Source organism: Oncorhynchus masou, chromosome 12 (assembly GCF_036934945.1).
Source record: "Oncorhynchus masou masou isolate Uvic2021 chromosome 12, UVic_Omas_1.1, whole genome shotgun sequence".
NCBI lineage: Eukaryota > Metazoa > Chordata > Actinopteri > Salmoniformes > Salmonidae > Oncorhynchus > Oncorhynchus masou.
The window spans coordinates 53,165,436-53,192,720 of NC_088223.1; the positions used below are offsets into that span (position 1 = coordinate 53,165,436).

At 41.6% G+C, this 27,285-nt stretch overlaps 1 protein-coding gene across 4 annotated transcripts in view; it reads left to right on the forward strand.

The window, feature by feature from the left end:
* Positions 1 to 8,292: 8,292 nt before the first annotated feature.
* The window catches only part of LOC135550390 (spectrin beta chain, non-erythrocytic 1-like), a 99,828-nt gene continuing 80,835 nt past the window's right edge, over positions 8,293 to 27,285 (forward strand). For all 4 annotated transcript variants that reach the window (XM_064981145.1, XM_064981146.1, XM_064981148.1 and 1 more), the window contains exon 1: positions 8,293 to 8,696. The gene's annotated coding sequence lies outside the window, so the exon portion shown is untranslated. The remainder of the gene's footprint in view (positions 8,697 to 27,285) is intronic.

Sequence of the window (27,285 nt, forward strand, 5' to 3'; positions counted from 1 at the left end):
TTAGCAACTGTAATCTCTTTTATGATAGATGTGAAGGTGGTAGTGGTGAGGTGTTGGGAGGCATAAAAAAGTTGGGTCATTCAGGGCAAAAAACAAAAAAAAGACTGGTATCGTTACAGAGTTATTTGTACCTGTTACTAGACAGCCACAGCCACCATTGATTCAGTACTATTCTAGTTCCAGGATCGCCTAGCCACTCTCAAATCTCCCTCCAGCTCAGTCTAAAGGTATGCGAATTTGAGATTATCTCTAATCGCCTGGCCCTGGAAGTCAGATAAGGTAGAAGTGTCAAGCAGCTATTACAGTGGCCTCCTGTAATAGATCACTCCAGTGTAGGTGAAGGTGAAGAGGGTGAGGATGGAGGGGATCATAGGTCAGTGCTTGGCTGGGCGGAGTCAATGGGAGTCAATGAATGGCAAGACTATTTTGGGGGATCAGGTTTAGAATCCGCTAACATCACCACTTTACTAGCTAAATACTTGCAATAATATTGTGGTAGTAATTGGTTACTCAAAAGCATAACCTTTTTCTATGTGCCACCCAAAACGACGAGCAGCAGTGCTTTATATGTCCTAGCTCTTACATCACATGCATGTTGACTTGAACGGATTAGCTTCTTATTTGATTTGCTATGAGCTCCATGTTGTACTGGTAATCTGATCAAAAATAGAGAGTGATACTCTAGTTGCATAGCAACAGGATTCATGTTTGACTGGTTCTCTCAGTCAAACTGTAGGGATGAAAATTATATTGGCTCATAATGAGTGAGGAAGACTGTTCCTATCCGAGTGGTAACTAGGCCAGAGGTGATGGGTTTTCCTCCATACTGTCTCACTTCCTGTCTCACTTCCCAATGTTAATCTCACAGACCAGATAAAGAAATAAGCCATATAGACTTCTTTCTTTAAATATTGAAGTGATTAAGGCCCCACAGGCCCGACACCTCATTAGGGTATAATTAGTGAGGTCTACTAACGAGGAGGAGGTAGCAAATCCCAGTCCACAGGGCCCAGGGTCGAGGTAGAGAGGAATGGATGGGGTTATATATGTGGGGCAGTACTGTGATTCTCACAGAATTAACACATAAACTCTTTACACGGGGGCACACTTACAGTACATTAATACTCACCTACACCCACCACTCCTACACAAATACACGGTCTGTTATACAAGAGAACACCTACACTTACTAGCACACCTACTGCTACTGCACACATCTTCTCTATACAGTACACTGTGGAGTATCCTAACCCACTATCTAACATGACATGCTCAGTGCACGTCCTAAGGCCAGTGCCCAAAAACCCTCAGCAAATCACTTACATAAACAAAACAAGCCGACGCGACCATTCATAAACCCAATAATGCTATGTGACAGAAGTCCCGGTTCCTGGCTTTCATTGTGAAGACGATGTTATACACTTAAGCATTGTATTACAGAGGAACATACTAAGGTTCTAAGGAAACTACACAGAGGTGCAGTGAATAGTGATGAATTGTTGGGACGGTGAACTTCACAGAGGAAGATGAAATAGGAAGGCTGTGCTGCAACGACAACCTGTTGTGCTCCATTATAACTCAAAAACACATCTTGCCATATACAACGCATCAGATGTTCATTGTGGGAGTTGTCCTGGAAACAAGAGCTTGCGGAGGGAGCGTGGAGACGAATGGATGGTTTTAGTTTATCAGGTTCTATTCTACGATGGGCTGATTCTCCTGTGACCTCATTTTATCATTCCCTCCCTCAACCCACAAGTGTAACAATGGTCTCAAATCAGGTCATATCCAGGCGAGATCTCTGCTACATCCTCACACTGAAACTGGATCTCTCTCCGGCTCTGCTTTTCACTGCTGAGCCAAAAAGGAGAGCAGTCAGGTTAACCATGTGATGGCTGCCAGTAATGGACTTGAATGAGAGCATGCATTGTTTGTTGGAAAGCTTGCTTAGTGATTTTAGTTCTTGCTCAGGTGTAATTGTTTCATCGTACATGATTCAGACTAATGTAGCTAGTTCTGTCGTAAATCGGGATGAGAGTGACGCTGGCCTCAAAAGGTAAACTGACAGTAAAGGTCTGTTCTGTCCTGTTCACTTGTCAGCTATACGCACACACCTGACTGATCACATGATTATGCCTATCGAGCCATGTTGGCAACTAAGGAATAAAAGGAAGTGAAGTGAAAGAGGACAAAATACAGTTTGTTACAATTTTTGTGTACTGTATTTAGTAAGTATCTGCGACATATCCACAGGAGTTCATTAAAGATGGTTAAAAAGCAGCTGAATCCTGCTCACACTGCTCATGCCTCATTGGAGGTGACCTAGCTGCAGTCTATGCAGCGGAGGGGTCATAAGGGAAACTCTTCCCATATACTGTCCATGTATGTCTCTATGCTGTTAGTCTGTTAGCAACCGCCTCCATTTATCCACTTCTCTGCCCCCACACAAAACCTCCCTCTTCTACCTCACTCGCAACTAGGGTAGGATGGTGAGGAAGTGAAGCAAACTGACTGAGCCTTTGCCAATCATGAAGCAGATGTGTGGTGTATATAAGTGTCGTCGCCCACTGAGCTACAGTACGACTTCCTTCCTTAGGGACGTCGATACGTAACAGACCTGAGGCACCCGTCCCCTGATCTCACTGAGTTACATTGCCGTGGCACCAGCTCTCCTCCTCACTGTCCTGGTTTCATTCTGTCTAATTATTCTCAAAGTTCAAACTAGAACAGCAGGGTGACCTTCAGGAACTAGTTTGGGGAGGCAGGGAGATGTGGAGAGGGGAGGGCGAGAGGGAGAATGAGCAAGAAAGACACCAGAAATAGGCTGGTTGTCCCAGGGAGATGACTCCAAAAAGCAGTGGGAGGAATATAAATATCTTTTAGTAGGTCGTATCGACCAGAAAGTAATCCTCTATACTGGTGACGGTTTCCTGGAGACTGCGACTTTGAAAGTTTCAGAGGCATGGGGAGGTGGGGGTGACAGATACCAGTGAGTCACTTAGCTCTATCGATACCAGCAGTGCTGGACTGCTTTTAAATGTAAACCTCAATTGGTATGATTAAAACATGTAACTGACACAAGTCACATGGAGTTGATCAAGTCATGCTGACATGATTGGAACATTTTTGGGTGTGGATTCCTTTTGTTATCGCAAATGCATCAGGGACCCCCTTAAAATCAGAACTCAACTCCAACTTTAGAGTCCAACAAAAATAGCACACAAGGAGTTTCACTATGACTGCTGCACCGCATGGCTGGACTAACCAAATCTTGGGCCCTGGGAAATAAAATTTTAAAGGCCCCCCCTCAATTTTTGCAGTTGTCAAGGTAATTTACTGCAATTCTACACATATTCCCATGGAGCAGAGAGACAAATTTTCAGGTTTAAATCTTAAATGACAGTGCATTTACATTCAAAACAACATTTTTAGGAAATACAAGTTGAGTTGAAAACTGGATCCTTGATGGAGTTCTGTGGATTCTTGTGACCCTCCCAGGCCCTGTTGTGCATCTAGGGTAGCCTATATTTGTAACGATCCTCTTCGTCTGATGAAGAGCAGTCAAGATCGGACCAAAACACAGCATGGTAAGTGTCCATGTTAATATTTATTTTAACTCAGAACACTAAGCCAAAATAACAAACCTAGCCCACCACAAAACAGTTCTGTCTGGTGCAGAGACAGAAAACAACTACCCACAAACACAGTTGGGAACAGGCTACCTAAGTATGGTTCTCAATCAGAGACAACGATTGACAGCTGCCTCTGATTGGGAACCATACCAAGCCAAACACATAGAAGTACAAAACATAGAACAAAACATATAATGCCCACCCCAACTCATGCCCTGACCAAACCAAAATAGAGACATAAAAAAGGAACTAAGGTCAGGACGTGACAATATTGGAGATGAGTAATATTACATTACATTGTATTGTATTGCATCCTCTTAACTTGTTCCACAGATCCCTTGGCCAAATGTGTTTAATCTGTTGTTGCTAGCCACGGACACCCTGCAGTAGGACCCCGGTTTGGGAACCACTGATATAATTCACTGTAACCTGAACAAACATGCATGCTTTGATTAGGGGACATTCAAGACCTCCATCCACAATCTTGTGCTAGGCTAACACAATGTCAAAATGTGTTCTTACTATCTATATAATGACACGGATTACTACATTTATGTCATTTAGCAGATGTTCTAATCCAGAGCGATTTACAATTGAGTCCCCCGTGGGAATGAAACCCATAACCCTGGAATTGCAAGCGCCATGCTCAACCAACTAAGCCACATGGGACCCATTAGATAGCATTATAAACTGGATGGTTCGAGCCCTGAATGGTGATTGGCTGACAGCTGTGGTATATCAGACCGTATAACATGTATTTTTACTGCTCTAATTATGTTGGTAACCAGTTTATAATAGCAATAAGGCACCTCTGGGGTTTGTGGTATATCTATACAAATCAGCCCGGCTAGACAATCTGGACCCTTTCTTTCTAAAATTATCTGCCGAAATTGTTGCAACCCCTATTACTAGCCTGTTCAAACTCTCTTTTGTGTCATCTGAGATTCCCAAAGTTTGGAAAGCAGCTACAGTCACCCCCCTCTTCAAAGGGGGGGACACTCTTGACACAAACTGCTACAGACCTATATCTATCCTACCCTGCCTTTCTCAGGTCTTCGAAAGCCAAGTCAACAAACAGATCACCGACCATTTTGAATCCCACCAACCCTCCAGACTAGCTTCAATGCCATACAACTCTCCTTCCATGGCCTCGAATTACTCTTAAATACAAGTGAAACTAAATGCATGCTCTTCAACCGATCACTGCCTGCACCTGCCCGCCTGTCCAACATCACTACTCTGGAAGGTTCTGACTTAGAATATGTGGACAACTACAAATACCTAGGTGTCTGGTTAGACTGTAAACTCTCCTTCCAGACTCACATCAAACATCTCCAATACAAAGTTAAATCTAGAATTGGCTTCCTATTTCGCAACAAAGCATCCTTCACTCATGCTGCCAAACATACCCTTGTAAAACTGACCATCCTACTGATCCTCGACTTCGGCGATGTCATTTACAAAATAGCCTCCAATACCCTACTCAATAAATTGGATGCAGTCTATCACAGTGCCATCCGTTTTGTCACCAAAGCCCCATATACTATCCACCACTGTGACCTGTACGATCTCGTTGGCTGGCCCTTGCTTCATACTCGTCGCCAAACCCACTGGCTCCAGGTCATCTACAAGACCCTGCTAGGTAAAGTCCCCCCTTATCTCAGCTCGCTGGTCACCATAGCAGCACCCACCTGTAGCACCCGCTCCAGCAGGTATATCTCTCTGGTCACCCCCAAAACCAATTCTTCCTTTGGCCGCCTCTCCTTCCAGTTCCCTGCTGCCAATGACTGGAACGAACTACAAAAATGGAAACACTTATCTCCCTCACTAGCTTTAAGCACCAGCTGTCAGAGCAGTTCACAGATTACTGCACCTGTACATAGCCCATCTAAAATTTAGCCCAAACAACTACCTCTCCCCCTACTGTATTTATTAATTTTGCTCCTTTGCACCCCATTATTTCTATCTCTACTTTGCACATTCTTTCACTGCAAATCTACCATTCCAGTGTTTTACTTGCTATATTGTATTTACTTTGCCACCATGGCCTTTATCTCCCTTATCTCACCTCATTTGCTCACATCGTATATAGACTTGTTTCTACCGTATTATTGACTGTATGTTTGTTTTATTCCATGTGTAACTCTGTGTTGTTGTATGTGTCAAACTGCTTTGCTTTATCTTGGCCAAGTCGCAATTGTAAATGAGAACTTGTTCTCAATTTGTCTACCTGGTTAAATAAAGGTGAATATATATATATATATATATATATATATATATATATTTGGCCAACATACCACAGCTGTATCCAGGCACTCCGTGTTGAGTCATGTATAAGAAAAGCCCTTAGCCGTGGTATATTGGCCATATACCACACCCCCTCGGGCGTTATTGCTTAATGCTATAATTTCATAATTTCTACATGAATTAATGTTGAACAATAAAATATCTTTGCATTCCGTGGTTCTGGCCAGGAGCAATCAACCATAGCATTTCCACCATGGAATCCCATTCTGTGAGAGCCCTCAGTTGAGGATGCTCATTCTTCTGAAGTGAATCACGCACCGGAGGTAAGAGCTGAGAGAAAAGGCCAGCACTAAGGAAGACGAGGTGGGACTGATGTTGGAAATTGTGGTAGAGGGCCGTGTGCTTTCTGCCACAGGCTGCAGAGGCCTGTTCTGTTTGATCTCCACCCTCTCTGGAATATACTCACTCCCTCCCTAACTCTCACCTCCTGTGTCTCACTCTCTCTATATACATCCACCTCCTCCCCTTTCCCCTCTCCCCTGGGGTTAGCTACAGCAGTCAGGCCCACAGCAATGGTAGCAGGGTGGTGGGCCCCGTAATGGAGTCACATGTATCACATACCCTGGCTGAGGATGGGATTATCAACCGCAAACACACATACTCACAAAGGACAGACGCACTCATTTTGAGAGCAAACCATGCGCTGTGATCATGGACAACGACATAAAAATGGTGTGTAAAACAAACCATCAAAGAGACAAACAAATAATGACTGATTTTGACTCCCCCGACCCCACACCATCCCTCACACTTGTGATGCCCTCCTCCCCCTCCAGGCCCTGTCCATAGTGAGTGGACAGAGGGGGGTTTAGCTCAAACTGCTGCAATCTGCAGAAAGCACCCCTGTGTAAGCAAATGTGCTGGCCAGAGTCTGGCTGCCAGTAGCACCCTGATATCATGCACTCAGCTCTTTCCCTTTGTCACAGTGGATTGTGGATTGGCCGTCTGTTTAAAAGAGGGGACCAGGTAGGGGCGGGACAGGAGCGGAAATGGAATGGAGGGGCTCTGGGGGGATGGGATGCTCTATTGAACACTGGTAAAATGCTCTAGCTTGTTTCAGTCTACCACAGATAGAGAGCGAGAAACACAGAGTGAAAGAGAGATGAAGAGGGAGACAAAGAAAGTTTGGAGGTAGAACAGCATGGTTGTTCAAAGTGGGTTGGTGAGACATTCCCAAGTTCCCAAGACAGAGGTATAGACAGTTTGTTAAACATAATCTGCGACACACACCCACACACACCTATTCCCGCTTCAGATAGATGAGTGGACTGGGTCACTCTCTCTGACTCGGTGTCAGAACCGTTAATGTGAAGGGAGAGTCCAGATGGTAAATGTCTAGTCCTGAGGACTTCCCCTGGACCGACTGGCAGATTTGACATTTGACTCTTCACCACCCCCTGTCAGACTTCAGCCCCCTGTCGAGCACGGCACACACGCCAACAGTTTGAGCCATCTCTCATCTCCTAATCACTGCACTATATGACTCATAGAACGGATAAAGGTGGGACAGACACACCGAAATATAGAGTGCATGGTCTATTTGTCAAAAGCATAGGTGTAACATTTCTTATAACGTTCAATGTATCAATGGAGCATGTTCTGCCCCTCTCTGTCTGCAGTCATTTTAAGACTGCATCATAAAGGTGGATGCTCGTGTTCTGAGTTAAATACAGTGACTATCCTGCCTCATCCTGCATACAGGCTCCTGTGTGACTGAGATTGTTTTCTGTGTGATTGTTTCCCTGTGCAAATAAACTCAACTGGAGAAGAAAAAAGTGTTTTACTGAAATGCATAGGCCTTGGAGGGCAACAGGTTTGTGTTTAGGCTTCTGTTCATTGACACACTATTGGGGAGTGTGCCGCTATAATCACACTATATTGATCAGTTGCTATTTCTATGGAGGATGGAAGGATAGATAAATAGCCTATGGTCCGATTTAAAGAAAAAAAATCGATTTGCCAGGAGGATCATATCGATGTAGACGCGTCAGAATGACACGTTTTGCGATAGTTCCAACACGTGATTCACATACGTATTTTGATCAATTTAGTCACTGGTATAGGCCTACCTGACTCATTACACACAATGTTCAATATTCATCCGCCCCCATAAAAAAAAAAACGTTTCTCTGTTCACATTTGCAGAAAGGATACCGTGTATGCATGGGGTCCACAAAGGAGCCCAATATTGCGACTAATAAACGGAAATTGTTGGGTTGGAATCAGGCTGAAATTATGAACCAGGGACAGCACCACTCTGGAGGCTTTGCGTGTCTCCGCGGTATGAATGTGATTGACTGAGCGTACTCGTCCCCCCCCCCGTATCATTCATTCTTTCTTTCTCCCTCCCTGTTGAACGAACGGAATTAGGGGACAACCGTCGGAGGTTATCTAGGAAATTGCGGATATCTCTCCGATGCTAACTTATCAACGATTTCGTATATCCTTGCGAGAAGCCTACCACCATTGCTTTGCCTTTACTCTGACAAATGTAGAGGACTGCCTATGTTTCTGTCAAATGTAGAGGACTGCCTGTGTTTCGTATCACGCCGTGCTGCACAAGCAGCGTGAAAAGATCTGACTCAAGGATGCGGATTTAAACAGAAATACGCTGTCAACTGGGATTTGAAACATTCACATTGAATTAAGTCACTAATGCCAGTAACCAGATACTCTTTATGTTAGTTTTATATTTGATCAGTGACGCGGTAAAAATATCGAGAGCCAACCACCAACGAAGATAAACCGCGAGAACGGGTAAGCGTGCTTTTTCTCTCTCTCCCTCTCTCTCTCCCTTAACACAGCATCACCTCCGCCACCCAGAGCCAGCTAGCTAGCAAACGTGGGCTAATCCTAATATTCAGGTAAAGATGTTTTTGGGGGTACCCTTTGTCATTTTAAAAATCGACCATTGTCTAAAAAAAACATGAGCCATACATTAATAAAGCATTTGCTCTCAACTTGGCTATTTAATGTGTATCCTATTGGCTACCTCGCCATGCTGCGTTGCCTTTGTTTGAGTCGATGTTCGCCAGTTAGCTACTAGCTTGATAGCGCCCCTCATCTTCTCGGTCGAGTCCGCCAGCCATCCAACCTGACCATATTGTCCAACCAGGCGCTGTGTGACTGCCCGGCGTCCCACTGAACATGACATTAGCGTTGGGCAAGGTATCTCGCCCTCAATTAAACTGTGTATGCATACCCGACTCAAATTATATGAAGCATCTTCATCAAATGTTTGTTTGCACAGCTTTGTAAATGTTCTACTGGGCGAGCTTCGTAGGAGTTTTGATATGTCATCGTAGCTATGGGTAAACCTGGCTGTTGCGCTGTCTCACGACAGACCAAGGAAACGACACGATCGTTCTTCTCTGGGGACACGGAGGTAGCCAGCATCATCTGCTGCTTGCTCACCATTGCAATGTTAATTGCCTGTGGATATAAACTACAACCGTTATAATTTCAGTTGGCTTGCCTGATAAGCTCATATCTGTAATGCATAGCCAGCTAAGTGGTGTATTGATGTCAACCTCCAAGTGTTTTTTTTCTTTCTTCCTGGACAGAGCCCGTGTGGCCTGTACGAGGAGGATCAGTTAGATAACTTGGATGAAAACACCACGTTGAATATGATTTAGTAGGAAACTAAACCTGTGTTTTGTCAGCTACGGTTTAGTCACCATTTGAGGTATAATTATGACCAGTGGAGACCTGTCATTCAGGGCAGGTTTTGAGCCCTACCCGTTTAGTGTGTATGTATGTATGTATGTATGTATGTATATATATGTGTGTGTGTGTGTGTCTTGTTCAAAAGTTGAGTCACTTAGAAATGTCCTTGTTTTTGAAAGAAAAACATTTTTTTGTCCATTAAAATAACATACAATTGATCAGAAATACAGTGTAGACATTGTTAATGTTGTAAATGACTATTGTAGCTGGAAACGGCTGATTTCCTTTTAATGGAATATCTACATAGGCGTACAGAGGTCCATTATCAGAAACCATCACTCCTGTGTTCCAATGGCACGTTGTGTTAGATAATCCAAGTTTATAATTTTAAAAGGCTAATTTGATCATAAGAAAACCCTTTTGCAATTGTTAGCACAGCTGAAAACTGTTCTAATTAAAGAGAAATACAACTGGCCTTCTTTAGACTAGTTGAGTATCTGGAGCATCAGCATTTGTGGGTTCGATTACAGGCTAGAAACAACTTTCTTCTGAAACTCGTCAGTCTATTCTTGTTCTGAGAAATGAAGGCTAATCCATGCGACAAATTGCCAAGAAACTGAAGATCTGGTACAACGCTGTGTACTACATCCTTCACAGAACAGCGCAAACAGTCTCTAACCAGAATAGAAAGAGTGAGAGGCCCAGATGCAACTCTGAGCAAGAGGACAAGTACATTAGTGTCGAGTTTGAGAAACAGATGCCTCATGTCCTCAACTGGCAGCTTCATTAAATAGTACCCGCAAAACACCAGTCTGAAAGTCAACAGTGAGGAGGTGACTCCGGGATGGTGGCCTTCTAGACAGGGTTCCTCTGTCCAGTGTCTGTGTTCTTTTGCCCATCTTAATCTTTTCTTTTTATATGCCAGTCTGAGATATGGCTTTTTCTTTGAAACTCTGCCTAGAAGGACAGCATCCCGGAGTCGCCTCTTCACTGTTTACGTTGAGACTGGTGTTTCTTTCCTTTTTTGAGCCTGTAATCGAACCTACAAATGCTGATGCTCCAGATACTCAACTAGTCTAAAGAAGGCCAGTTGTATTTCTCTTTAATTAGAACAGTTTTCAGCTGTGCTAAGATAATTCGAAAGGGTTTTCTAATGATCAATTAGCCTGTTAAAATGATAAACTTTGACTCATTGGAACACATTTGTGATGGTTGCTGATAATGGGCTTACGTAGATATTCCATTAAAAATCAGCCGTTTCCAGCTACAATAGTCATTTACAACTTTAATAATGTCTACTCTAAACTTCTGATCAATTTGATATTTTAATGGACAAAATTTGGATTTCTTTCAAAAACAAGGACATTTCTAAGTGAATGCAAACTTTTGAATGGTGGTGTGTATATACAGTATAAGTACCAGTCAAAAGTTTGGACACCTACTCATTCAAGGGTTTTTATTTGTACTATTTTCTACTTTATAGAATAATAGTGACGACATCAAAACAATGAAATGACACATATGGAATCATGTAGTAACCAAAAAAGTGTTAAACAAATCAAAATAGATATTTGAGGTTCTTCAAAGTAGCCACCCTTTGCCTTAATGACAACTTTACAGTCTCTTGGCATTCTCTCAACCAGCTTCACCTGGAATGCTTTTCCAACAGTCTTGAACAGTCTTGAAAGAGTTCCCTCATGCTGAGCACTTGTTGGCTGTGTTTTCTTCACTCTGCGGTACAACTCATCCCAAACCATCTCAATTGGGTTGAGGTTGGGTGATAGTGGAGGCCAAGTCATCTGATGTAGCACTCCATCAATCTCCTCCTTGGTCAAATAACTTTTTCACAGCCTGGAGGAGTGTTGGGTCATTGTCCTGTTGAAAAACAAATGATAGTCCCACTAAGCGCAAACCAGATGAGATGGTGTATCACTGCAGAATGCTGTGGTAGCCATGCTGGTTGTGTGCATTGAATTCTAAATACATCACAAACGGTGTCACCAACAAAGTGCCTTCACACCTCCTCCATGCTTCACGGTGGGAACTATACATGCGGAGATCAACCGTTCACCAACTCTGCCTCTCACAAAGACATAGCCATTGGAACGAAACATCTAATTTGTATTAATCAGACTAAAGGACAGATTTCCACCAGTCTAATGTCCATTGCTAGTGTTTCTTGGCCCAAGCAAGTCTCTTCTTATTATTGGTGTCCTTTTTTGCAGAAGCAGCAATTTGGCCATGATGGCCTGATTCACACAGTCTCCTCTGAACAATTGATGTTGAGATGTGTCTGTTACTTGAACTCCGTGAAGCATTTATTTGGGCTGTGATTTCTGAGGCTGGTAACTCTAATGCACCTATACTCTGCAGCAAAGGTAACTCTGGGTCTTCCTTTCCTGTGGCAGTCCTCATGAAAGCCAGTTTCATCATAGCACTTGATGGTTTTTGCAACTGCACTTGAAGACACTTTCAAAGTTCTTGAAATTTTCCAAATTGACTGACCTTCTTGTCTTAAAGTAATGATGGACTGTCATTTCTCTTTGCTTATCTGAGCTGTTCTTGCCATAATATGGACTTGGTCTTTTACCAAATACGGCTATCTTCTGTATACCACCCCTACCTTGTCACACCACAACTGATTGGCTCACATACATTAAGAAGGAAAGAAATACCACAAATTAACTTTTAACAAGGCACACCTGTTAATTGAAATGCATTCCATGTGACTATCTCATGAAGCTGGGTGAGAGAACGCCAAGAGTTTGCAAAGCTGTCAAGTCAAAGGGTGGCTACTTTGAAGACTCTCAAATATAAAATGTATTTTGATTTAACACTTATGGTTACTACATGATTTCATATGTGTTATTTCATTTTGATGTCTTCACTATTATTCTACAATGTGGAAATTAGTAAAAAAAAAAAAATTGTGAGCAGGTGTCAAACTTTGACTTGTACTATATACATTGGGGCAAAAAAGTATTTAGTCAGCCACCAATTATGCAAGTTCTCCCAATTAAAAAGATGAGGCCTGTAATTTTCATCATAGGTACACTTCAACGATGACAGACAAAATGAGAGAAAAAAAATCCAGAAAATCACGTAGGCTTTTTAATTAATTTATTTGCAAATTATGGTGGAAAATAAGTATTTGGTCAATAACAAAAGTTTATCTCAATACTTTGTTATATACCCTTTGTTGGCAATGAGGTCAAACGTTTTCTGTAAGTCTTCAAGGTTTTCGCACACTGTTGCTGGTATTTTGGCCCATTCCTCCATGCAGATCTCCTCTAGAGCAGTGATGTTTTGGGGCTGTTGCTGGGCAACACGGACTTTCAACTCCCTCCAAAGATTTGCTATGGGGTTGAGATCTAGAGACTGCCTAGGCCACTCCAGGACCTTGAAATGCTTTTTACGAAGCCACTCCTTCGTTGCCCGGGCGGTGTGTTTGGGATCATTGTCATGCTGAAATACCCAGCCACGTTTCATCTTCAATGCCCTTGCTGATGGAAGGAGGTTTTCACTCAAAATCTCACGATACATGGCCCCATTCATTCTTTCCTTTACACGGATCAGTCGTCCTCGTCCCTTTGCAGAAAAACAGCCCCAAAGCATGATGTTTCCACCCCCATGCTTCACAGTAGTAATCTCCTTGAAGTGTACCTATGATGAAAATTACAGGCTTCATCTTTTTAAGTGGGAGAACTTGCACAATTGGTGGCTGACTAAATACTTCTTTGCCCCACTGTATATATTATAATTGGCCTATTTTTGCATTAATGTGTTTACATATCAGTTTGCAAAAATGTAATGAAATACAAATCCTTCAGTTAATATAGCTGCATACATACATGGTCTCTTGAGTAAGGCAGCTGCAAAATGCAGGCGTTTCAGCTTAGCTCAGTGCTTTCTGTGGTGGAGGGGCAGCCAGTTAAAGCACAGAGCGTAGGCGTTGGTACTTTTCTCTAGTTGCGCTGTGATTGGCTCAGTGTTCTGTCACTCATGGGGACACTACGTCACCTTAGAATCTTCAGGGAGAGCTTGGCAGTTCAAGCCCCGTTGGTTTCTGCCATAGATTTTTATTAGAAGTGCCCATTCGATAAGACTTATGGTCATTGGCCACAGATAAAAAGGATGTCAAATCACCTTATCTACCGTAGCTTTGATTGGATTGATCATGTCAACATCATACTTTCAAAATCGTAGAGACAAGCAGTCATCATCATGAATAACGTTGACAATCTACTGGCAAATCCTTTTCAATCCTTTATATGAATACATTTTTTTTTAACAAGGCAAGTCAGTTCATGTTAGCAGGCAATAATAACTTCTCTTGCGTTCAGTGCAAGCAGAGTCAGGGTATATGCAGCAGTTTGGTTCGACTGGCTCATTGTGAACTGTGTAAAGACCATTTCTTCCTAACATTTCTTCCTAATTAACCGTAATACATTTTCGAGAATTTTCCAGAATTATTCCATTTGAAGGTTGTGCAATGTAACAGCAATATTTAGACTTAGGGTTGCCACCCGTTCGATAAAATACGGAACGGTTCCGGATTTCACTGAAAGAATAAATGTTTTGTTTTTGAAATTATAGTTTTCGGATTTGACCATATTAATGACCTAAGGCTTGTATTTCTGTGTATTTATTTTCTATAATTAAGTCTATGATTTAATATTTGTTGGAGCAGTCTGACAGCGGTGACAGGCAGCAGCAGGCTCGTAAGCATTTATTCGAACATCACTTTCCTGCATTTGCCAGCATCTCTTTGCAATGCTTGAAGCACAGCGCTGTTTATGACTTCCAGCTTATCGACTCCCGAGATTAGGCTGGCAATACTATAAGAAGAACAATCAATAGTCCAAGGTATATGAAATACCAATGGTACAGAGAGAGATTCCTATAATAACTACAACCTAAAACTTAACTGGGAATATTGAAGACTCATGTTAAAAGGAACCACCAGCCTTCATATGTTCTGAGCAAGGAATTTAAACGTTGGCTTTTTTTACATGGCACATTGCATTTTTACTTCTCCAGCACTGTTTTTGCATTTCTTTAAACTAAATTGAACATGTTACATTATTTGAGACTAAATTGATGTTATTATGTATTATATTAAGTTAAAATAAGTGTTCAGTATTGTTGTAATTGTCATTATTATCGGTCCATTATTTGGTCCTCCCAATAATCGATATCGGCGTTGAAAAATCATAATCGGTTGACCTCTAGTATGGACTACTTCAGATCTATGGATAGACTATTGAACGGGTTAGCGAGTGTCTTCAGTTGTCGACCCTAGGTGGGTGAGGTATGGATGGATGTTTGGAGAGCGCAAGTTATGGAGGCTGGGGAATGCAATTGTGGGGCCCCCCATAGTGCTGATGCTCAGAATCCCTCCCATACAAGCTTGTTTCAACTCCGGCCACTCACAGGATCATTGTGCTGCAGTCATCCATGTCAGTTAAGCTAAGTCGTGCCATTATCACGAACAGTGTTATTGTTCTTATCAGATGTGCAGGTCCTGATGCAACAACTCATTTAAACTTTGTTCTGCCATTGAGATAAAAGGCAAATAGCTTTCAGTATTTTACCCTTCTGTTTCTGCCTATTCTTTTTTTTTGGTGGGTGTACAGTATCAACTCGAGCACCTCTTCACATTTCAGTATTGCTCTCAGCCTCTTCAGCAGGATTAATTTGATCTGCCCAATGAAGATTAATGTTATGACATCTCAATATTCACTTTAGAAAACATTTTGTTTTTTACAAGGTTGAATATGAAAGTTCCAATGTGTTGTCATTAGTCCACACAGCTAATTGAAACATTGAGATGGACCAAAATGAATGCCATGGTCTACCTGCATGCTTAAGCTACTTGAGGACAGTGATTTCCTCATTGTCTGGGTTTTGTATGGAGTATTTGAATTGCTGGGCTGTTTATAGTGCTTCAATAAATTGTCCTCTGGGCCATTCCACGTTAACAGACTCGGGTTTTTCACTTAAAATGTATTTAAAATAAACTTAATTTCAAAGTATAACAAACCATAGAACTATGCACGATGACTACTTTTAACTCGGGGCTCTACAGTGCGACCATTTTAAGGATTCTAGCATTAATACCTCAATTTCCTTTGTTATTTTGTGTTCGCCAACGTTTTTCAACTTAGGCGCACTTCAACTTAGGAGTGTTCCTTGTAAAAAAAAAAAAAAAAATGTTAAGCGTAGGGCCCTGAAACAATTTACACTGAACATTTTAAATAAACCGATGCAATGCTTGATAACTGAATTTCGGTAAAATCTCCCTCAGTTGATGTGACCATGTTTTCCAAAAACTCTTAACCATCTGCTCCGAATTAAGATCCACCGATTTGGCTGAAACTACGGGGTGTCAGCTATGACATGACACCTTTTCAATTTTAAATAAATCTTTTTTGCAGTGTTTTCCACAAGTACATAGAGTAGCCAGCCAAACAGAAAATGCACTCTATTTTGGTGGCCTCTGGAACATTCTAATGACTTGATTCCATCTGAAATACACAGTGAAATGATTGAATAATTATTTTCTTTACCTCCCAGGTTGGAAAAATGTGTTGTATTGTCGAGAAAGACATGCCTTTACAATTTTAAATGACTGACCATTTATGAATTCAGTGTATTGTTGTTTTGGATATTGTCTTGGCCTATATTATCTGTGCCCGATCCATAAAGCATCTCAGTTTAGGAGTGCTGGTCTAGGATCAGGTCCACTTCTGTCCATATAATCATATTCATTATGATCTAAAATATTAAACTGATCCTCGATCAGCACTCCTATTATGAGACACTTTGTGGATATGGGCCCAGGACTGTTTTCTAAGGGACTTTTTTACATTTAACCTGTCTTCTCTTGAGATTAAAGTCATATTTACAGTTTTACTACACAATATGAATTGTTGCTGATGTTTTCACATTTATTTTATTAAAACATAAAAATGAGGTAAATGGCCCTCATTATCATGGAAAAGAAATGAAAGGTTATATTGAAACAATGTAAGGGTTATATCAGTCTTTAAGTATTATCTTTCTGATTTTACATCAGATTCATGAAAAGGTATTGTTAGGTAGGGCCATATAAAACCCGTAATAATTTTTGCCTGATTTCGTTTTGTTCTTTCCCAAATTTCAATCAATTTTTAAAATAAAACATCCAATCTTGTTGTTTTTCTAAGTCCACACCAATGCTTAAGCCATGTTAGGAGACCACATGTGGTCTGGAAAAAATCGGAGAAATGTTCATTTTGGGGTGTAATTACCATTTAATTCAAGTACTCACCTAGCGACAGTTGTTTATTTGTAGCGCACTTGTCATTGTAGTTTGCAAAACAAATACCCACTGGATTGATGAAAATAATCATGATATCATTCTGCCAGGTAAGCATAGGCTACTTTGTAGTTAGTATTTAATTGATAAGGTTTTTGGGAAAGGCTATCCATCTACCAGAAGACTGTTTTCATTAGCATCATCGCTAACGGCTTCACAAAGTGGAAGATGCGCGCACCACACATGCAGACGGGCATTCTCGTTGCTTCTTCAGAAAGTTGCACGAACTACGAATCACTGATTCATTGGGTTCATGTCTTATGATAAACTTGAGCAAATTTATTACATTAATAAAACATTTTTTAAATGTTTATTTGATTCCCTAAGGTCAATACATTTATGAATATTGTTGAATTCTGTTTTAATGGCTGGATTTCGTGAAGGCCCTAATTATCATATTTGGACCAGATTTTTTTATATTTTATTTATTTCACCTTTATTTAACCAGGTAGGCAAGATGAGAACAAGTTCTCATTTACAATTGCGACCTGGCCAGGATAAAGCAAAGCAGTTCGACACATACAACGACACAGAGTTACACATGGAGTAAAACAAACATATGGTCAATAATACAGTATAAACAAGTCTATATACGATGTGAGCAAATGAGGTGAGATAAGGGAGGTGAAGGCAAAAAAAGGCCATGGTGGCAAAGTAAATACAATATAGCAAGTAAAACACTGGAATGGTAGATTTGCAATGGAAGAATGTGCAAAGTAGAAATAAAAATAATGGGGTGCAAAGGAGCAAAATAAATAAATTAAATACAGTAGGGAAAGAGGTAGTTGTTTGGGCTAAAATATAGGTGAGCTATGTACAGGTGCAGTGAGCTGCTCTGACAGTTGGTGCTTAAAGCTAGTGAGGTAGATAAGTGTTTCCAGTTTCAGAGATTTTTGTAGTTCGTTCCAGTCATTGGCAGCAGAGAACTGGAAGGAGAGGCGGCCAAAGAAAGAATTGGTTTTGGGGGTGACCAGAGAGATATACCTGCTGGAGCGTGTGCTACAGGTGGGAGTTGCTATGGTGACCAGCGAGCTGAGATAAGGGGGGACTTTACCTAGCAGGGTCTTGTAGATGACATGGAGCCAGTGGGTTTGGCGACGAGTATGAAGCGAGGGCCAGCCAACGAGAGCGTACAGGTCGCAATGGTGGGTAGTATATGGGGCTTTGGTGACAAAACGGATTGCACTGTGATAGACTACATCCAATTTGTTGAGTAGGGTATTTGAGGCTATTTTGTAAATGACATCGCCAAAGTCGAGGATTGGTAGGATGGTCAGTTTTACAAGGGTATGTTTGGCAGCATGAGTGAAGGATGCTTTGTTGCGAAATAGGAAGCCAATTCTAGATTTAACTTGGAGATGTTTGATATGGGTCTGGAAGGAGAGTTTACAGTCTAACCAGACACCTAGGTATTTGTAGTCGTCCACGTATTCTAAGTCAGAGCCGTCCAGAGTAGTGATGTTGGACAGGCGGGCAGGTGCGGGTAGCGATCGGTTGAAGAGCATGCATTTAGTTTTACTTGTATTTAAGAGCAATTGGAGGCCACGGAAGGAGAGTTGTATGGCATTGAAGCTTGCCTGGAGGGTTGTTAACAGTGTCCAAAGAAGGGCCAGAAGTATACAGAATGGTGTCGTCTGCGTGAAGGTGGATCAGAGACTCAACAGTAGCAAGAGCGACCTCATTGATGTATACAGAGAAGAGAGTCTCTCCACTGCCTATTGTTTCTGTAGTGGTGATTCACAAACTTCATGGAATGTTATCTGCCTAGGCCTACCTGTAACCTATGCAAATTAGGTAGCCAAATGAACTTCTCTCTCACCGATTCGGTAGTCTACATTGACTGACGAGAGGAGTCATTCATTAAGACACTAACAGCTTACAGACGGTAGGCAATTAAGTCACAGTTATGAAAACTTAGGACACTAAACAGGCTTTTCTACTGACTCACCAAAAGAAAGGTGCCCAGGGTCCCTGCTCATCTGCGTGAATGTGCCTTAGGCATGCTGCAAGGAGACATGAGGACTGCAGATGTGGCCAGGGCAATAAATTGCAATGTTCGTACTGTGAGATGCATAAGACAGCACGGACAGCTGATCGTCCTCGCAGTGACAGACCACGTGTCACAACACCGACACAGGATCGGTACATCCGAACATCACACCTGTGGGACAGGTACAGGATGGCAACAACAACTGCCCGAGTTACACCAGGAATGCAAAATCCCTCCATCAGTGCTCAGACTGTCCGCAATAGGCTGAGAGAGGCTGTACTGAGGGCTTGTAGGCCTGTTATAAGGCAGGTCCTCACCAGACATCACCGGCAAAAACGTCGCCTATGAGCATAAACCCACCGATGCTGGACCAGACAGGACTTGCAAAGTGCTCTTCACTGACGAGTTGCGTTTTTTTCTCACAAGGGGTGATGGTTGGATTCGCGTTTAAGGTCGAAGGAATAAGCGTTACACCGAGGTCTGTATTCTGGAGTGGAATCAATTTGGAGGTGGAGGTGCCGTCATGGTCTGGGGCGGTGTATCACAGCATCATTGGACTGAGCTTGTTGCCATTGCAGGCAATCTCAACGCTGTGTGTTACAGGGAAGACATCCTCCTCCCTCATGTGGTACCCTTCCTGCAGGCTCATCCTGACATGACCCCTCAGCATGACAATGCCACCAGCCATACTGCTTGTTCCGTACGTCATTTCCTGCAAGACAGGAATGTGAGTGTTCTGCTATGGCCAGCGAAGAGCCCTGATCTCTATCCCATTGAGCATGTCTGGGACCTGTTGGATTGGAGGGTGAGGGTGAGGGCTAGGACCATCCCCCCCCCCCCCCCCCACAGAAATGTCCAGGAGCTTGCAGGTGCCTTGGTGGAAGAGTGGGGTAACATCTCATAGCAAGTACTGGCAAATCTGGTGCAGTCCATGAGGAGGAGATGCACTGCAGTACTTAATGCAGCTGGTGGCCACACCAGATACTGACTGTTACTTTTGATTTTGACCCCCCTCCCCTTTGTTCAGGGACACATTATTCCATTTCTGTTAGTCACATGTCTGTGAAACTTGTTCAGTTTGTCTGTTGTTGATTATTGTTGTGTTCATACAAATATTTACACGTGTTAAGTTTGCTGAAAATAAACGCAGTTGACAGTGAGAGGGCTTCTTTTTTTGCTGAGTTTAGATAACACAAACACATCGACGCAGCAGTCTAAGGCACTGCATCTCAGTGCAAGAGGCGACACTACAGTCCTTGGTTCCAATCCAGGCTGTATCACATCCGGCCGTATTTGGGAGTCCCATAGGGCACACAATTGGCCCAGCGTCGTCTGGGTTGGCCGGGGTAGGCCGTCATTACAAATAAGAATTTGTTCTTAACTGACTTGCCTAGTAAAAGGTCACACACCACACTGACCAAAAAGGTATTTGATAGGCATTTACGTATGTCCCCATTACCAGTAAAACATAATGAATACCCAATGTTTCAATGTACAGTTGTTCAGTCGTTTCATTCTCAACCAGGATTTCTATGGAATTCCGTTTGGGTCTTTGCATGTCAAAAAAGACATGTTATATAACACTATTTAACGTGTCAAATAAGCTTGTTGACCAATCAGGACCTGAATACGATTGCACGTCATATTTTAACACGTTCATAAATGTATTTACGTAGTTATTACACATTGATTGCACATGTCACAACGATTCATCGACACTACCACTATGATGCTGGTAAAGTTGTCTCGCGCACTTACAGTGCTGGTCATTAAAAACAGCTAGCTAGCTCATGGATGCAAACAATGTTCTTCCCCAAAAACATATCAAAACGGTGTAACGTTTCAGTAGCTTTTTTAAATTTATATTTTATTTAACTAGGCAAGTCAGTTGATAACAAACTATTATTTACAATGACAGCCTAGGAACAGTGGGTTAACTGCCTTGTTCAGGGGCAGAATGACAGATTTTTACCTTGTCAGCTCGGGGATTCGATCTAGCAAACTTTCGGTTACTGGGCCAATGGTCTAACCACTAGGCTACCTGCCGTTCGCTAGCTATATAGCTAGGTGTCATGTAAAATAACCCTAATTTATAAGACAGTTTTTATTTGATTAATGGTGGTCGGACCCATCTATGTAAAGCTAGCCACAATAAGGATTAGCCACAATAGTGGACTTTGTGGTTACCCTTCAAAGTAAAAGTATGTTATTGACAGGGATGCAAATGGATACTAATAGTAGAATGCGGTAATTGAATAGATCATGATAAAGGAGGTTGGAATGTTATATCAAATCAACAAAATACAATTTAGTTAATTTGACAAAAATGTTGAAGTCACACTATGTATTCTACTTTAGGATTGCATTGGGGGCATACTATTTCACTGTACCGCCTTACCTATGGATTGTGGATCAATGACATGGGGTATTAGTCTACTCAGTGACACCCAGAGAACATTAGCATTGTAGCTCTTATTGTGGGACTCTGAAACAACTGTGAATTGAGCCACATTTATTGTCAACCTAATGTGTATTGAACACTATTCCAGAGGAAAAACAATACTGCGTGGATTTTCGAGTAACTCTGAGGACATTGGTAAAAATGTATAGCGTAGACTGTTACCCCATTTTATTGCTTCACATTCCAACCTTGCTTAACATTATCTAGTCTAAATATGGCATGATTCCACCAATTTGTAACCTTCTGCATCGCTTTTAAATAGGTACCTTTTATTTTGAAGGCAAGCCTCAAATTCCCCTATTGTGCTTAATTGTTATTGTGGCTAGCTTCACAACACAACCCGGTCAGGTCGAGCCTCACTAGCCAGATGAAGCTAGCTGGCTGCTTATAACATTAGCTTTGGGTGACAGGGTTAACTTGTTATGGCTGCAATCCCACTAACGGGATAAGTGTCATCAACAACCGCTGAATAGCATAAATATTACTACAAATATTTATATTCATGAAATCACAAGTGCAATATAGGAAAACACAGATTAGCCTTTTGTTAGTTATTTTGAAATTATGCTTTACAGCGAAAGCAATCCAAGCGTTTAAGTTTATCGATCTCACGACAAAACATTAAGTACACTTAGCATCAGGAAGCTTGGTCACGAAAATCAGAAAAGCAATCAAATTAATCGTTTACCTTTTGATCTTCGGATGTTTTCACTCACGAGACTCCCAGTTACACAACAAATGTTCCTTTTTGTTCCATAAAGATTATTTTTATATCCAAAATACCTTTGTTGCGTTATGTTCAGAAATCCACAGGAAAGAGCGGTCACGACAACGCAGACGAAAATTCCAAATTGTTTCCATAATGTCCACAGAAACATGTCAAACGTTTTTTTATAATCAATCCTCAGGTTGTTTTTAAAATATATAATCGATAATATATCAACCGCAAATGTCTTTCACAGTAGGAGAGGGAAAAGCAATACCTATCCAAACTCTGTTGCGCGGGCAAAACTCATGAGACCACTTGACGCAATGTTATCGTTCTGGCTCATTTTTCAAAATAAAAGCCTGAAACTATGTCTGAAGACTGACACCACGAGGAAGCGATAGGAAAAGGAATCTGGTTGATATCCCTTTAAATGGAGCAAAGGGAGGCTATGGAACATGGAGTTTTCAAAATAGAGGCCACTTCCTGTTTTGATTTTCCTCAGGGTTTTGCCTGCAATATCAGTTCTGTTATACTCACAGACAATATTTTGACAGTTTTGGAAACTTTACTGTTTTCTATCCATTACTAATAATAATATGCATGTATTAGCAACTGAGACTGAGGAGCTGGCCGTTTACAATGGGCACCTTTTCATCCAAGCTACTCAATACTGCCCCTGCAGCCATATGAAGTTTTTAAGTAGCTGACTAGCTATTTATTTTCATGAACTGAAGTTCAATTTCAATAGGTGGGCAACAAGTGCCTACCAAGTTAATACTTACTCACAAGGATTCCTAATAGTTGCTAAGAATAATGAAAATGACTGCAGTTTCTACTGCTCATTGTTTTCAGGCTGGTTGTATTGGTGCTAGGTACCAAGCTAAAGCTAGCTAGCTACCCCAGAAGTTGCAGTCAAACAAATAATGCTTTATTACCAACACGGTATTGTAAACACATTGTTCGTGGCCAGTGTTTGCTTGTTTGCAGAATTTTTTTATTTTTTTGTATGGCTTTGACAGTGCTACTGATAGCAGTGGTGGCGCTTGGCTTGCACAGGCAAGTTCAGAACACACAACATTCTATAATAGAACTGTTATTTGACGTGTCAAATGGTGTTATTTGACGTATCTTTTTTGACACGCAAAGACCCATGCGGCGTTCTATAGTATGTCGTGAAGTGACGCTATTACTCTATAACTCCGGTAGGGCAACATCTGAACAATGGCACACTTGGTAACGTTAATGTGTACCGGTGCTCGACAAGCCGCGAAAGCCAACATCACCCGCGAAAGCCAACATCACCCGCAAAAGCCAACATCCCCTACGACAGAGAACGGTTGATTGTCAAGGGCAATGAATTCCATTATCTTGGGGTTAATGGATTTCGCCTTTGAATTGTCTCGCTGAAGTTTTCTTAGTCTTTCAAATGTCTGCTCGACTTTTTGACTGCTCAATCCACACAGCAGCAGACATTTTGGACTAAGTTAGGAATGCTGTGTTGCACGTGTAACGCAAAGTTTTATGTCGTCATTACGTCATGTACCTACGTTTTATATAGGTATGCACATCAGCTTTGACATCGGTTTTCCACATCGGCGTTAATCTAGACATCGGGCCGATACCGACGTTGGCATTTTTAGCTATTATCGCCCGATTCCGATATGTTCACCGATTTTTATTTTATTTTTAAATCTTGCATCCCTAACAAAATGTGGAAAAAGTCAAGGGGTCTGAATACTTTCTGAATACACTGTATGTTTGGTCTCATAGGCTGTGAGTGAGATCCTCCTTTCTTTAATTAGTAGTTAGTTCAACTTCTATTGAAGGCTGCTGCTGTAGGGGAGAGAGTAGGAATGGGCTGGTATTGTATTAACTGTGTTTTTAGAGATTAAATTGTTAGGTTTAAGCAATTCATAGATGTTGCCCCAAATTAGATTGTATTACGTTGTTGTTTTGCAATGTTTCTCTTGTATTGAGAAATGCAGTCCCCTGGCAATTTGCTCTGTTTTGGAGATGGTGATAAGTTTGTCCCCCACATCATCCGTCCAGTTATTCAAGGCAGGCAGGAATTTTGCCGCTCAGGATAGAGGGGGTGGGGGATGTTTTGCAAGTTGTGGACATATCCATTTGCCCTCACGCCTCCTCTGTCCTTGTGAGTCCAACATTTGAACATGTGTTCCTAATTTTTCCCTGTAGAGTCCATGCTGGGCTTTTGGAATTCTTCCCCCCCACAAGTCCGCCAGAGCTCCATTTTGAGCCATCTCAAGTAAAGAAGCAACAATCTGTTGAACTGATCGGGCGTCCATCCATTGCCTTAAATGGAGCATCCATTGCCTTAAATGGAGAAGGGCCTAAGGTTCAGAGTTAAGGCTGGGAATGATTGACTGTAAGGAAATCTGCTGAAAGAACCCTATGTTGGGATCTGTGAGGTTTTCTGTGACCGTGAGTAGGCTGGAGGTCTCTGTTACCCAAGGAGAGCACCAACCCTGAACTTTCTCCTACGCCTCATGACCCAGGCCCTGTGGGTGGCATTTGTGCTGCAGGTCATGAGTGCAATGGAGTACATTGGATGGCTCACTTCTGCCAGTTTGGCTAAATTACAAATTCAAACCGAGCACAATAAAAGGGAGCAGAATTGAGAGGATGAGAGTTTCTGCGCTCATAGCTTCATACTAAACTTGACTCTTGTGTTAAAATGTAGCCTAGATGGACAGAACACACAGATGTTGCCCTTATTCCTGGCCAGTCACGCCATAATTAGCCTATTGCACAGTCATGCCATTTCTGTTACTCAGTGTTGAGTAATGAAACCTAGCTTTAGTATAGTGTTCGTATTGCTTCTCCCATGTGGAGAAATGGCTTGTGTGATTTGTCTATGTATAGCCAGGCCCATCCTGTACAATATCGATTTGCTCCGGTCTCCCTTCTCTGGGCATTTCAATAAATTGCAGTTGATGTTCTGTGGCTGTAGCCGTCATGGTCTTTCACATTTGTGATTCGTTTCAGGAAACTAGGCGTATGTCACGTGTCATTACTTCACACAAATCTGCAGACTGAGCCGAAAAGAGAACACACAATGATTTTGTATAAAACATGCATATTACATCTTCAAACTAAGGGCATCCATGACAGAGGGGGAAGAAGCATCCATCCATGTATACTGGTAAGAGTCTAGCTAGATACATTTTCAGATATATGTTTCTAATTTTGTCAGAAAGTTGTTTTCATTTCAAGCTAGCGTCTTGTTAGATAGCTACCTAACGTTAGCTGGCTCACTGTCTAGCTGACGTAACGTGTATGATCAGTGTAGTAATATTATTAGTATCTCAGAGCCATTTGCACTGCTAATTATAGCCTAATGTTAGCTAGCTAACATTTAACCTGTTGAATCTAGGGGGCACTATTTTCATTTTTGGAAAAATAACGTTCTCAAAGTAAACGGGCTATTTTGTCAGGGTAAGATGCTAGAATATGCATATAATTGACAGTTTAGGATAAAAAAAACACTCTAAAGTTTCCAAAACTGTAAAAATATTGTCTGAGTATAACAGAACTGACATTGCAGGCGAAAGCCTGAGCAAAATCCAATCAGGAAGGGACTCTTATTTAGAAACCTCTGTGTTCCTATGCGTCCCTATTGAGCAGTGAATGAGATATCAATCAGATTCCTTTTTCTATGGCTTCCCTAATGTGTCTAGTGTCACACTACATAGTTTCAGGCTTTTATTTTGAAAAATGAGCCTGAACGTCAACATTGCGTCAGTGGTCAGCTGGAGCTGGAGTGTTTTGTGCGTAAGAGACAAATGCGGCCATTGTTTCTCTCTTTCCTACTAAGAAGCCATCTGTCCCGGTTGATATATTATCGAATAGATATTTGAAAAACACCTTGAGGATTGATTATAAACAACGTTTGCCATGTTTCTGTCGATATTATGGAGCTAATTTGGAGAACTAACGGAGTTATTCCGGCTATAAAAATAATATTTTTGGAAAAAAGGAACATTTGCTATCTAACTGGGAGTCTTGTGAGTGAAAACATCCGAAGCTCATCAAAGATAAACAATTTAATTTGATTGCTTTTCTTATTTTCGTGACCAGGTTGCCTGCTGCTAGCTAGGCATAATGCTATGCTAGGCTAACAATAAACTTACACAAATGTTTGTCTTGCTTTAGCTGTAAAGCATATTTTCAAAATCTGAGATGACAAGGTGATTAACAAAAGGCTAAGCTGTGTTTCAATATATTTCACTTGTGATTTCATGAATATTTTCTAGTAATATTTATGTCCGTTGCGTTATGCTAATTAGTGTCAGTTGATGACAATGCTCCCGGATCCGGGATGGGTAGTTACAAGACCTGGTTGGTTAGCTACCTGCAGATTCATGCAGGTTAGTAACGCTATGAGTTGGGATTATGGTTCATTGATTAGCTAGCTAGCTAGCTAGCTACCTACATGTCTTAACAAAAGACTCCACTATGCAAGTAACTATTTCAATAGAATGTTTATGATGTCACTGCGACAACGGTCGATAGCCAGAGTGAATTTACGTCTATCAACTAAGATTTCAGAGCACTCTAGTCTGAGTGTGCCAGAGTGCAGAATAACTGACAAATTTACAAACACTCAACACCTGCTGAATATGACCGGTGTCAGTAAACGTTGGCAAAAAAAGCTGAATTAAATCATTGCCAGCTGCACAGTTGCAGTCGCCAGAGCGTCCAGTGTGCGCTCTGAACGCTCCGTGAGCGAAACGCTCTCAATTTACGAATGCCCAGAGCACACTGGCACTCCAGATTAAATTTACGACCACAACCATAGTATAAGCCAGCCTTTAGTCTTGAAAACTTAGCCTCGTGTGAATCTTTAAAGAGATGGTTGGGGCTAAAGCTGAAGAGCGTGCGAGCGATGTTGAATGGGTGTAGACTAAGAAGAGCTCTTCATTAGGTACCAAAACATTTAAGGGCCATTTTTTCAAAAGTGAAGTTACAAGTTTATCAACTTTCAAAGCAGAATTACTTTCCCATTGTTCCTTGACTGAAGTGCATGATCTACCATTTTCTACCTCTGAGTCTCTACTTTTATCCAATGTAAAAAGATAAATAAATAAACATTCAAATTTTGCTACGTTAGACCGAGGTGTTCAGTTTTAAACACAACTG